The following is a 13,861-nucleotide window of genomic DNA, read 5'->3' on the forward strand; positions in this document are numbered from 1 at the left end:
TATCCGTAAACCAATGAATGGATTACACTCATCCATAGATGATGTTTTTTTTTCCATCTGTGACAGATAGTATATGGAAAATCTCCATTTAATATGTGATCCAAGAATAATTCAATACAAGTGAGTAATATAAGTTTAAAAACATTGTAAATTCTTCTTAACTCTTTCAGGGTAGTATGTGCAGGAGAAAAGCAAAAGCCAGTGGAAATGCCTTGTAAACTGGGGGAGGAGGAATGCCACTTTGCAGTCTGTGTTCCCACTCACGTCCCTAACATTCATGCAACTCCTGAGAATAAAGGGTGGGATGAAGTGATCAGGTTCTGACCCTTCTGCAGGATATCCTGCAAATCTGATGGTGAAAAGAAAGAAGGCTCTGAAATGCAGAGGTCACTGGCAGATCCCAATCAGTGCCCTGAAAGAGATGGCTGGGGAATGCTCAAATGCAAGGAAGAGAAAGAGGCTTTTCTGCTCTAGTCCCTGGACTCACACCTGGATGGACCATCCAGAGCTTGGGCCAGCAGCTTCAAAAAAGTGGTAAGTCATTAACATGTGCTCATGATGATGTGGTGCGTGATAAATGCTCATGGGTGAATAATTGTGACATGGGTTGCAGAATATCTGTGGGGGTCTTTTCCCCTTCGTTAAAGCGTGCTTGTTAGTGTAGTGCCAGTAATGTCATCCTGAAGACCAAAAAAGAGGTGATGAGACAGTTGTCTCATTCCTGAGCTGCAGGAGATTCCTGAGCCTTGGGGGTAGAAGGACTCTGTGCCTCAGCTCTTGCCTTTTGCACCTATGGCAGTTTCTGTGCCTCAGCTCTTGCCTTTTGCACCTATGGCAGTTTCCACTAATTATGAATCTGGGCTGGACTGGTTGAAACAGGCAGTTCACAAGTAAAAGACTCTATGACCTTCTCCTGCAATGGTCAGCATGTCCTAGGACCAGCGAGTGTGACTGAGGTGAGCTGGGTATTAGGCATGGAGAGGAAGGGGATGAGCTCTGTAGTCCTTCTCAATTCATAGCAGAGCACAGGAGCTCTGTTCATTAATGATCATGTATTAATGATCACTGTGGTATCTGTGGTTCATACAGACTTTGAAAGCTAGTGGACCATTCCTAATATGCTCTGGTGCTGGACAGAAGGGCAAACCAGGACAGTTGTTAGCAAACACAGCTAAGACATTAGCAAAAAGTCACTCCGGGCTGAAAAGCCATAATATGAAATGTCTCTAATTGAAAAAAACAAGTGTCAATACAGATCTCTGCAGGAGCGTGAGTGTGGGTGAAACACAGGCTGCATGTGCCAGCAGGCAGGATCAGAGCTCCCCACCCAGCGCCAGCTCCATCCACGCCGCTCTGCCAAAGCAAATGGAGAGTCAGCTGCTCGCACAGCTCCAGCCGCGCAGCCTTCACTTGGGCAAAACCCACGTTAAAACACTTCTGCCTGGTGGAGGATTTCAGGACTGACTTTCCCAAGAGTCTGGGGTCAATCAAGCTTTTTGGTCTGCTCGGGGTGGCCTGATGGCAACTTATTTTAACAGCTAAATGCTCCTCGGCTCTTATAAGGCGGCTCTTGGTCCCCCTTAATGCAGCACACGACAGTGGAGTTGCTCCCAGCCTTTCTGGTCCACCTTGTCCTTAGCACCAGGAATGAAGGCTGCAGTCTTTGTACTGAAAGAGATTTTAGTAGTGTTTTTGCAGTGAAAATTCAGAATATTGAAGCTTCTAACCACACAAAGAGCTTAGATGAATTCCACTGTGGAAACATTATCTCATGTTACGTCAGGTCATGCTGACATTACTCTGTGAGTCTCTTGAGCTGTCCCAGGGTCTCCTAAGAGTTGTAGTTGCAGGTTCCCTCATGCCCCCAGTCTCTTTTGAAAGCCCTACTCTTCCAGCTGACCTTTTTCTCCCAAAATTCACTATAATCCTGCTGCTGAGCTGCCCCATGCACTGTGGTAATGTCTGGCCATGGCACACCATGATGGTTCAGGCAGATGTGGAATTTTCTATTGGTCTGGCATGAAATGAAACGCTTTGATTTTCCTGCTGGAAGAATCTGCTCAAACAGATCTCACTCTGCAGACATTTAGATTTCGGTGAGGTCCCATTTTCTAATGTGATTCTTTTTTTTTTTTTTTTTTCCACCTAGACAGTAGAAACAAGGCACTGACTACCAAATGCTGGACCCCACTGAATATAAATATAAATATATATGTATGTATGCCTGTCTGTGTTGTTAGCATTGCAGCATTCAGAAGCTTTTGTCGCTGACCTATGAAGTATGTAGTACCAAAGCTTCCAACCTAAGCCTACGACGAAAGACAGCAGATGGATGCAGACAGAGAGAGAGAACAGGAGGACAATGAGCCAATACTGCTCAGCAGTCATGACAGACAGTGGTCTTAGCACTCCAGCAGCCTAATTCAATTTTTGCTGTCAATTTTTGGTGGATATGCTGGCAAAGGATTTGAGGAGTGCGTAGGAACGCAGTGGCAGGCCTCCACTGGGATTTGTGGAGATGGGCAGCCTGCAAGAAGCATCTGATGGGCCCATAGGCACGGGTAAGGGAAGCAGCCTGGGCAGGAGCGTCCTGCTGTGTGTCCCTGTGTTTCCAGCTGGCCCATGCAAATAGTTGCAAACAGGCAGCCAAGGTGAATCCCAGAATCCCAGAATGGTGGAGGTTGGAGGGGACCTCTAGGGATCATCTAGCACAACCCTGCTACTCCAGCAGGGACACCCAGAGCAGGGGCACAGGGTGGCATCCAGGCGGGTTTGAAGATCTCCAGAGAAGGAGCCTCCACAACCTCTCTGGGCAGCCTGGCACCCTCACAGGAAAGTTGTTCTTCCCCACATGCAGATGGAGCTTCCTGTGTTTCAACTTGTAGCCATCACCCCTTGTCCTGTCCCTGGCCACCACCGAGAAGAGTTTGGGCGCATCCTCCCTGCATTCTCCCCTACATATTGATCAGATCAGCAAGTGAGCAGCTGTGCAGCAGCCCCTCCAGAGGATAGCCCTGGCCACAAATGCACTTCCCATCAAATAGCTTCTCTTCGGTTGCTCTGGGGTTTTTCTCTTTCTCAGCAGTGTGAGGGCTACTGGCTTTGATGGCGACGGTGTCCCCCGATGTCTCTGACAGTGCCACATTCCCTGGGGCACCTCATGGGCTTCCCATGGAGTGTGCTCCTTCCACAGAGGTGCCTTTCTGGTCCCTTTGCCTCTGTAAAAGGAGCTCAGTGATCAGCAGGCATCGAAATACTCATCCTCGCTTGCTCCGTGCCTTTTATTAAAGTTCATTTAATCCAAAGAAGCTTTTAAATGCCACAGTTCAGCATTCAGAAAGCAGGATACAAATGACCTTCCTCCCTGGCAGTGCTGTCGCTACATGACGCTTTCTCCTGTATGCAAGGACAGGGTAGGACTGTTAAGCTCTTCATGCATCAGAAAGCTGAAAGAGACCATGGAAGGAAACCCAGCTCTCCAGGAAAAGGATACTGTGCCCACTGCTGGGATGCAGGAGCCAGGATTTCACCTCCTCTGAAGAGCTGATTTCAGAGGGTCAAGTGGGGAGATGGGATACTACCTTCTGAGGAGATGGGAAAGGCAGGAAAGAAGGGGGAAAGCAAAGAAGTAATGACAGACCTCCTTTGGGTAGAGAACAACCCACTTTTCCTCCACAGGAAAAACAAGAGTCATAGTAAGAAGTTACAGGAGATTCTTGATGTGAACGCTACATCCTAGAGCATCTCCTTTATTCTGGAACTTCCCCACCACCTCCACGTGCTAGGTGCCCTATGCTTCTCGTGCCGCTTTGAGGTTGCCTCATGATCACGATGCCATCCTTCACCTTAGTTTTCAGCCCTCATGCCCTTTCAGCTCTTTGCAGGTGTGTTTCCTCACTGTACTGCTACCAGAAACAAACTCAGGATTCAGGAATCCTTCTCGAGCTGGATGCTAGCATGAAAATCTGTCTCCGAGAGGAAGTTGCTTCACGAGCCCTTCCCATCCTGCAGCTCATTTACCTGAATATTTGCCCCTCTCCACTTCTTTGAGGATATTTGACTCTTCCCCTCTGTAGCACTGTTTTTTTTCTGGGCATATGGAGGCTATGAGTCAGCCATCTGTAAGTGCAAGTTGGTTTGTGCTCCTAAGCACAAAGGCTGCTATGAATGATGAATGTTGTGTCCTTTTTAATCCCTGCTGCCTTACCTTGGGCCAAAGCTTTTTCATCTCTTTCTCATAATCAGACATAACTCTTTGCATCTTCTGATATCGCTGTCACTCAGGTAGTTCCTAGAAATTTGGTAACATTTTCCATTTTCATCCTGCTCAACTGCATTTTGATATTGCCAGTGTGTTAAATTATATCTTATCATGTCCTTTCAATCATGGACTCCAAATAACTATGCTGTATTCAGGAATATTTTTGAAAAAAATGTTACCCCAACCTCTCCAGCACCAAATCTTTCATTTTATTTTAAATGTCAGGGAGGAAGTTATTGATGAATATGGTTGTTACTCATTTCTGGTACAGCAGAACCTAGACATGTGAAGCATAATCCATGTTCTTTGTGGAAAGCACAGCACAAATGTACTTTAAGGGACTATAGCTGCCTTTTCAGGGTAGTGGTTGGTATTTGAGATATGAACCCAATTCCAGTTTTGCATTTTCTGGTCATCAAAAATTACACTGTTGCTACTGTCATGTAGCTTTGGATAAACCTGCTGTAGCCTTAAAGATGTTTGTTTATGATTAGAGCCATGCTAACGCTTGCAAGGCTTGTATTGTGGTTTACAGCGCAGTATAATATTTGCGTGTGTCCTTATACTTTTAGTGTTCAATCAGCAAGAAAAGAAAGAGGAAATAAGATTTGTTAGCAATAAAGCAGTATACAATAGCTATTAAAATGGGGTAATTACATAATTAGCACGGTAGTGGTAACTCACCCAGCATGAACAACAGTAAAACTGGCCCCTGCTTCCCTTGGTCTGACTCTAGCAGGGACCCTAACAAAACTTCCAAAATGGTTATTTAGTTGAAACACACACGAAAAACTTAAAAGCCATCGTAAAACTGAGAAGGGAGGCCCAAAAAACCACAGGGAAGCCAAACACTTTCAAAGAAACAATAGTAAATTAGGTGTTAAAGATATAAAAGCCTGTTCCCTAACAATTTAATTAGGTAGCATGTCTGTTACAGACATTATGCTGCTAGTTTTGGAACCCATGGCAGGGCCTCACAGCTCTCAATTCACACCAGCCCCCAAGAGAGGAGTTTGTTATGAAGGACTGATGTTTTTGCTCTACAGAAAAGTGTGATGGTAATCAAGTGAAAATGGCAGGTAGCACAAGAAATTACTATTTTTCTTCCCCTTTGCAACTTTCCTTGACATATTTTTACAGTAATTAAAAGCCCAGTTTGAAGAATAGTCCTGTTTTTAATTAGCACCTGCTTCGGTTTCATCTGAGCTCATTCCCCCTCCAAGAAAGAACAAAACAACAAAACTCTCCTGCAACAGGCTCGAGTTTGACAGGCGTAAGATAAGCCTGCCTCCAACTTCTGTCCTGGATGCTGGAACGGGACTTAGCAGCCAGATGCATGTCAGCTGCAGCTCCCCAGCGCTGGGTGTTCAGCCTGCAAACACCAGCTTTCTGCATGCTCGTTTTAACAGCTTCATTCTGCTGCTTAACTCCTCCTATCACCACTATTACATGTCCATGACTTAGCTTTGAACCTCTTCTTGCCCTCTCTGAAATCTTTTTGCTGGGATTCTGGCCTGGCTGAAGAAAAGGGAAGTGCTGGTGGCTTTCTTCTGATTTCACCACTAGTGGCTTCAGATTCATCCTGTGATGTGGAACAGGGGATAGGCAAGACTGTCACTAAGCTCAGGAGAGGTCTACTGCCTCTCTCTATCTCCAAAAGCTGCCCCATCTCTAGATATTGGAGCAAATCCTCTCTGGGAAGGATACCTTTTACCTCCAAGGTGCTGAAGAGGCAGTTTTTCTGTTTTCAGCAGAGAAGGTTGCACTTAATGACTGCTGTGGAAAGAAAAAGATCTTGTGGGAAGACTCTGCCTGAGCCCTTCTCAAGGGCAGGACACTGAGCAGTACTCCCGCTGTGCTCAGGGTAATTTTCAGGGATAAAGTTTCCATCAGAGTGTGGCGTGATGGTTTGTTCTTCCCTCACTTCTCAGTTTATACCCAGGAACTCAGAGTCAATCATGAACGAAGGTGTCATTTATTTTTAGTGGAATTTGGTTGCTAAAAAATGATGGCACATCCCTCATGGAGTTGACCAGCGGGAGAGATGTCTTGAGATGACCCTTTTGTTTGGTTTTGGACATTGCCTGAAGAGTCAATCTGATTTTACATCATCCAATGGTGAGTGTGCCATGAACAGGCAGCCTGTGAGGCAAGCTGGATAGAGCCATGTACTAACTCCAACCAGCACACATTGGTGCTGCCCTGGCCTGCTCTGAGTCGTCACTTCCTTGCAGTGCTGCTCCTTAACCAGCACATCTTGAAGCAGTGACAAGCAGTCACCACTCCAAACTAGCCCAGAAACGCTGGAGAACTGGCCCTGCACCCTCCAGAAACATAGACCTTCTCCTCCAGCTTAATGTTTGTTTAAATCTCAGGATTCAGCCATGGATGTTCAAGTCCACATCAACAGAGCCAGTTGGAATGGAGATCAAAGTTGTGTGCTCTTGGAGCCCCAACACACTGACAGGCATTGCTGAGAGCCCTCCAGTTGCACCCCAGATATAGACAACAGCTCTTTTACGTGATGTTTTTGGAGGCTTGTAATCTCTACTTACAGCTTGACACCCACTTCTGGTCACATCCTGCTGTGCTCCTCTGACAAAAGGAACAGCACTTAGCGGTGTAGCTTTACAGGGAAGGTTGACAGGGAAGGAGCAGCACTGCTCCCCTTACCTGAGCCTGGTCCCCATATCTGAAGATCCAAGAGCCAGTTGGTTGTGCGGTGTCTCAGAAAGTGCCTCAGTCAGAGAGAGGCTGGCAGACCCCCGGGCCTGGCTGGGCCCCTACAGAGCTGCTGGAAACCAGCACAGCCTGAACCTGTTCCCACTCGTATGGACTAGCCAGGGCAGACTGAGTGCTTCCTCAGACCCTGCGTCGACTGCCCGGCTGAGTGGAGCTGCTGCTCTGAGCCGTGCGGATAAGTGGTAGAGATCCAATGACTTTCCTTGCTCTGGTATCCGTGGCCAAATTTCCTCCCCAAGCCACCAAGATTCCACTTCTCCTCCCAAAGTAGCTGGCAGCAGCTCCCCTCCCCTGAGTGTAAAGGCTCCTGCATTTCCATACTGTTGTGTGTGTTGTTTGCGAAGGGCCTTGGAGTGAAATTGTTCTCACTAGGCATTTTTTTTTTTTTTTAGCACTTCATTGTTTTTTCAGGGCTGGAAACATAAGCTCAGCCATCCTGATGCTATTTTGGACCTCACACCTCTACTTGACCTAACAGAACTAAGGACAGCTGCAAAAATACAAACAAACAAATAACTTGGAGCATTGGATGTGCTTTAAACCACTAATGAGCTAAGCCTAACGACCCCCCTAGGAGGCATATGTTAATTTATATGTTTTCATTAAGTCTTCAGGCTCTTAATTTGTCTGTGTAGTGCACAGCGGTGTGGGCAAGACGGGGTCTTTGATACACAAAGGAGACACCGAGGTGCCACCGAGGGAGCACGTCGCACAAGCGTGTCCACCCTCACTGTTTGGTTCCCTCTGAGGATGGATGGTGATGGTGTGTGCTGGGGCAGAGCCACGAGATGTCCCCAATGTCCTTGTCTGCACATGCACATAGAGTGGAGGAGGTTCTGAGAAGCTCAAGTCATGGAGGGGGAAGAAGCTGCTCAAAGAGGGACTGTCACAGTATTCCCCCCTCTTGGTCCTCAGCATTACTTGCTATCAAGCAGTTCTGGCATGAACAGTGCGTTTGTTCCCCCCTCGCAGCGCTTTCTTCCAGCTCCTTCCCGCGAAGCTGCAGCTATCTGTGACTTCATCCCTGGTGTGGTGCTCTGGGATTTGGGAAGCGCTGCCCCTCCCTCAGCCCAGAGTGCGCGGCGGGGCAGGCAGCAGCCAAGGCACAGGGTAAACAGGGCCACCACCTGGTGTGGAGAGACACGGCCCAGGTCTAGGCCCAGGCCCTGCTTCAGTTGTCTAAGTCCTTTCGGCACTAGTACTAAGGGGCTGCAGGATGCCCTGGTATGTGAAGCAGATAGTCACATAGCAGCAGCAGTAGCAAAGAGTAGACATGTCCAGGCCCTGCAGCTCCCCGCCGCCCCCGCCCAGAACTTCTGGTGCCTAATGCCTCCACCTCCACGTGGTCTCCATGTTGGGTCAGGAGGAGGTACGAGGTCAGCTGCTGGTGGGGCAGAGGAGCAGGCTCCATCCCACACCTTGCTGTGCTGTCATGGATGTTTGTCCTGACAAGTGGCATCCTCAGCTCATGGGGAGAGAAGTGGGAGCTCCTTCACACATGTAGAGCTGCACAGGGCAGATGTGTCTCCTGGGATTTTTGGCTAGGTCTGTCTGCTTTGTTGAGTCCACACTGATGAATTAGAGCGCTGTGCTGTTGGTGACGGAAATGAGGCCCTGTATCTGCTCAGGAGCATGAGCTCCTTGCATAGCTCCACAGAAGGCATGGGGGCACCTCTGTGTTTTGATGCTGGGCTGATTCAGAGCCCACTGACTTGAAAGTGTCTCTTTAGTCAGAGAAGGGAAATGTGTAAAAATAGCAGCTTACTGTTCAGGAAAACTGCTTCCCGTCTGGGCCTTATTTCATCACCCAAAGCTAGAGCTGTGCAGTGCTGTGCAGCTGTGAAATCACCTTCTGGACTCAGCCCTGTCTGCTCCCTACCAGGGCTTGGTCAGCTTAGTCCTAATCAGACAACTTCTGAGGTGGCCTCCAAACTCTATTTGAGGCTAGTCAGCTCGAAATATTTGGGGCTCCAGATCAGTCAAATTTAAGGAATATTATGATTTGTTTACTTGCACTGAAACTGCCTTAAGAGCTCTGCTAGGAAGTTCCCACCCTGTTACACTTATGATCTAACCTCGTGGTTCGTAACCTTTTGGCTGGGGTGGGCACATGTGATCTGAGTAGTTCAATGCCCTTGGTCGTGTGATGGTGGTTCATTTTGTTTGCATGCTGGATTCATCTCTAGTTGGATAACGAGTGGAAAGGGCCAAAGGGACCTCAGAAAGGTGGACAGAGGAACAAATCACAGATTCAATAAATTCTTCTTGAATCTGATCCAGAGGTTGTAGCTTAGGCAGAGTATTAATGGCTATAGGAACAAAGTTGGAACAAATTGGAACAATTTGGCCAAGTTAAGCCTGAAATTACCTAATCTTCTAAGTTCTCTTACCAACGGAGAACAAGGTTCTTCAATAGCTGGAACCATCCTTGGTTTGTCTTGCAGAGGTGAAGTCGTTTTGTAGGTGTTCATTTTGCCACTGGGAAACAAAGTGGAAGTACTGAGGAAATCAGATCTCATCCTGGGAAACTGATGCTTCCTGTCTTTCTGCAGATGAGCGTGAGTGCTCTCAGTGTTGCACCAGCCTATGTGGCCACCTACCCTCCCCTTCCTTGCACTGCCCCTGGATCACCAAATAAACAGGAGGGAGATACAGCACGTGAAAGCAGTAAACTCTAGAAAGTGGTAGATGAGTTCCAGAGATGAAGGAGGTAGGTTCAGAAAGAAAGGAGTAACTCTGTCCAGAGGAATGTATCCCTGTCTGAAGGCGTTTCAGACAAAAGAGGAGGGACTGGCTGAGTTTCAGCTGGGATGTGCCACTCTGCGTTTGGAGTGGTCTCTATTCCACAAACACTCCATATAACTCACTTGGGGAAGGGATTCCTCTGCTTGTGGTGGGATCTGGCGTAGATTCCAGAATCTCCTCAGCCAAAGCCTGCGGGGAGGAGGGATGTCCAACATCACATGATGTTATTACTTCAATGGCCTGAACTTGGAGCCTTGCATTCCTGTCTCGCTCTCATTTTCAGTCAAGGTACATTCAGGAAAAAAAAAAGTTTTGCCTGTCCTAGGAGTAAAATAACTCTGAGGATTTGTTCCACTACAATTCGTCTTCCCAGAAGAACAGTAGATAAATATTTCAAGCTGCATCTGATTTAAGATATTATTTCTGTTGCTGAGGTACATTTTCCTCTCAAGGAGGGCAGACTGCATCAAAGCTCTGATGATTCACTGAGTTTCGCAAATGGATGGTTTGCCAGTTGTGTTCTCTCAGGCTGTTGCTAGGCTTGTGAATCAGATTTACCTTATATATTCCCCCAGAGCCAAGAATTTCAGCTGGAGCCATGTCAGGGTGAGCACTGAGTAGCACAGGCGGTCAAAAAGTGGAATTTCCGTTCTAGGAGAAGTTCTGACGTTCCCCATTTCTTTTTGTTGCGAATTGACAAAAAGATGAAATTTTAGAATTTCCCCATGAAATGTAAATTTAGAAAATACTCAGAAAATGAGTTTAATTTAAATGACATTATTGTTTCTGTTTTTCTATTGGGTAAAAAAATGGAAAAACTAAGATGTTAACCAGTGCAAAATATAAAGTATGTGTAGTGTTCAAGTTGGTATTCATGTATGTGCAGAAGTGGAAGTGGAATGAGCTTGCCGAAGTAGAGCATGTCAATATCATTGAAAAGAACCATTGTGGTGGTGATGAAACAACATGTTTTGACATTTTCCTGTTGTAAAATCTCATTGCAATTGACAAACTGCTGAGAAATATTTTGATTTTGAATACGCTGCACTGGATGAGGAATTGCTCTGCTGAAAAATTTTCAGCTGGCTCTGCTGCGAATGGAGTGAAGAACTGACGAGCAGTCCATCATCACTGCTGCAGAGGGCTTGGAGGCAGTGACGCAAACGCGTGGGGGTCAAATCCTGAGCATTTTAGCAGTCAGTCAATCAAAGAGTCATTTGACTTGAGCAGGGAACTGGATTAAATAAGAACTGCAGCGCTTGGCACTTGGTGGGTCTCCAGATGGTCTAGCGTTAGGCACTGGCTTCTACCAGTGGATACTTCCCAAATTAGTGTCAAGGCTACCCGCAGCAGCCGTTGGAGAGCCTGACAGGTCCGCATGTCTTCATTAGGAGCCAAAGTCAGGTTTGCTAAATCACCCTCTAAATTTCAAGTGAAAGAGACAAAAGTAGGTGGAAAGATGCAAGAAGAGCTGCTCCCCTGGAATAAAAGCACTACAGCTTTCTCTTGCCGTCTTCTGCTGGATGGGCCTTTGCCAAAGCAGAACATCAGTTTTGAAGAACTGCGGTTCCAATTGCCATTAATCCCTCCAAAAGAGAGCTTTTCATGTACGAACACGGCACGCGGTTCTTAGCTGCCTGCTAACCACTTTGTTCTATTGTGCGCTTTGGGTAAGGCAAAACAAAAATGCCGAAATCCACAATTGCCTCACTTAAACTAATTCCTTTTAAGCAAGTTAAAGTATTTACTTGGAGTGCTAAAAAAATAATAGTCATTTAAAACTTCTGAAGAGCTGTCAGGTAGAAAAATGCTTGCCCTGTTTTTGAAAACATAATGATACGCTGCTTTGTTTTATGCACAAAACTCAGCCGAGCTCAACCCGAGGCGCTGCAGTTGCTGCTTACACTGTAAAACCTTGCTAGGGCTGTGCTGAAGAAATGTGCCAAGGCAGCAGATGCAGAGAAATGCATTAACGCTACGGTATACTCAACTGTTGTACATTAGGACTACTGCATGACAAGATTTGTCTTAGGAGTTTTCTAGTTGGAAGATGTGAGTGATAATTTTGTGGTAGTAGATAAGACCTTTTTTTGGACGCATAAAAAAGAATGCTGTAGCTATTTGAAATTACATGAGCCCTGTTGTTTTGTAAAATTTAAATGAACAGTAGTGCTTTCACCCCAAGGAAGGTGTGCATGTGAACTGGAGTTTTGACATGCCTTGTTTTGTTGATAGTACACAAGAGCCCTGCAGATCAAGAGCAGGAGGTGGAAGTTGTTAGATGCTGATATGCAGCATGGCTGCTGCTTTCCCAGTGCTCAGAAAAGGGAGCCTTCATAGAGTTCACTGTGAGGGCTCTATTTGTTTTCTGTTATGACTTTGGCATTGACAGGGAGCAACTGTATGCTAGCAAATGTGGCAGACGCTGCTTGCGGATAGCCTACATTTCAGGGGGAAACCCTACAAAGCATCACTCTGCTTTGCTGTGAAGCTCTAGTGCTTTTGCTTTTGGTTGGTCTTCTAGAAGCTCTTAAACAGCAGACGTTTTGTCACCTGTTTTGACTCCTTTTTTCATTTATGACAACGTGATGGGAGCTTCTTGAATGGCTTCTTATAATTGTCTCTTTGTATAGTTTGAAGGCCAGGGGTGGGTGCACTGTCTTGGACAAAGCGGTTACTTTTTGCTGCACAACAGTGTGTTGTAGGTCCCCCCAGCCATGAAGGTACCTTCATTTCCAGGTGTACAATCTGGTTAGCTCAAAATGTAAGCTACCTCTCCATCATGGGCAGCCCCTCTTGCTCTAGTGGGTGCTTCCAGGTAAGGGTAAGGGAAGGCATATCACCATCCTGACTGTCCCATTTCAGAGCCAATTCACCTGAATGCTACTGAGCTGGCTGCAAGGACCCTTCTCTTCTATCATCTGAAGTGACTGTAACTTTGCTTTGCTCATGGCTCCATGTAGAGGAAATGCACCACTGGCTGCAAGAATCAAGTGAATAATTTGTAATTAATAATTTCTGTGAGTAACATTGCCTTTTTTTTTTTTTTTGGTATGTGAGCTGTCTGTATGAAAAGGCTGATTTTTTCCCTGGGAAATGTATTTGGAAATGTTTACTGAATAATCTCTGAAAAAAAGAAAATCTTGGTCTGCAGCTTATTAGTGAGTTGTTTGTTGTCAATGTTTGATAGTCCAAATCCAGACTGTCTTGAATGTATGCACGCAGCTCACATGGGCCTGATTACAGCCCATCTAAAGTCAGAGGGAGGCTTCCAGTTGGCATCACTGGGCCCTGGCATGGGTCGTATCTATTGATTTGAAGGGTGTAAGCAGTTCTTAGAAACAGGTTTCTTCCTTGCTTGCACCCAGAGAGAGTTTCTACGGAATTTTGCTAAAGCATCTTCTTTCTGGGCATAGGAAAGAGGACAATCTGGCATGTGCAGGTTTAAAATTATGCCCGATAAATTGTTTGAAAGTGCTTTTCCAATTTTGGAGCACAATTCTCATCCTCCCTTAGTCAGTTCTGCCCATTAGATCATTCCAACCTTTACTGCAGCTGTTGTCTGTATTCTGATTCCAGACCTTCAAAAATATAGTGTTGCATATTTCTCTTCTGCAGCAGTCAGAAGGAAGAAGACACCTATACACACAACTACGAAGACCTGGGCCACAGTTCCCACCTGTTTTGAGAATTCTAGCACATCTGCACACCGAGAGCTAGTGATGTATCAGTGCAAGCTTGGGGAAAGGGCTGCAGGCTGGGAATGGATCCCTGGACCATCCAGTCCAGTGCATGCTACCACTGCCACCAGCAGTGGCGATGTCCTGTACCCCTGTTCATCACCGTTCAGGAACTCCCAGAGCTTTCGTGTACCTCTAGGTACATTAGCAAGCATGAGGCCCATCAACTTTCCCTAGCTCTTGTGCTCCAGCAGCGCTCATCCCCACGGACCTGCTTCCTAGAGCCTTGATTGATGGGGCTTGGCCTGATGAAGCACATTATAGTCCTTGCAGCCCAAAACCAAACATACCAACTCATATCAAGAGTGCTATATTAGGACAAAACAAGAGCAGTGCATTTCTGAGAGGAGCTGTACATGGATGTTGAGAGCCA

Source organism: Tinamus guttatus, unplaced genomic scaffold (genome assembly GCF_059628265.1).
Source record: "Tinamus guttatus ecotype Peru unplaced genomic scaffold, ASM5962826v1 Tinamus_guttatus_pri_ptg000155l, whole genome shotgun sequence".
In the NCBI taxonomy this organism is placed as follows: domain Eukaryota; kingdom Metazoa; phylum Chordata; class Aves; order Tinamiformes; family Tinamidae; genus Tinamus; species Tinamus guttatus.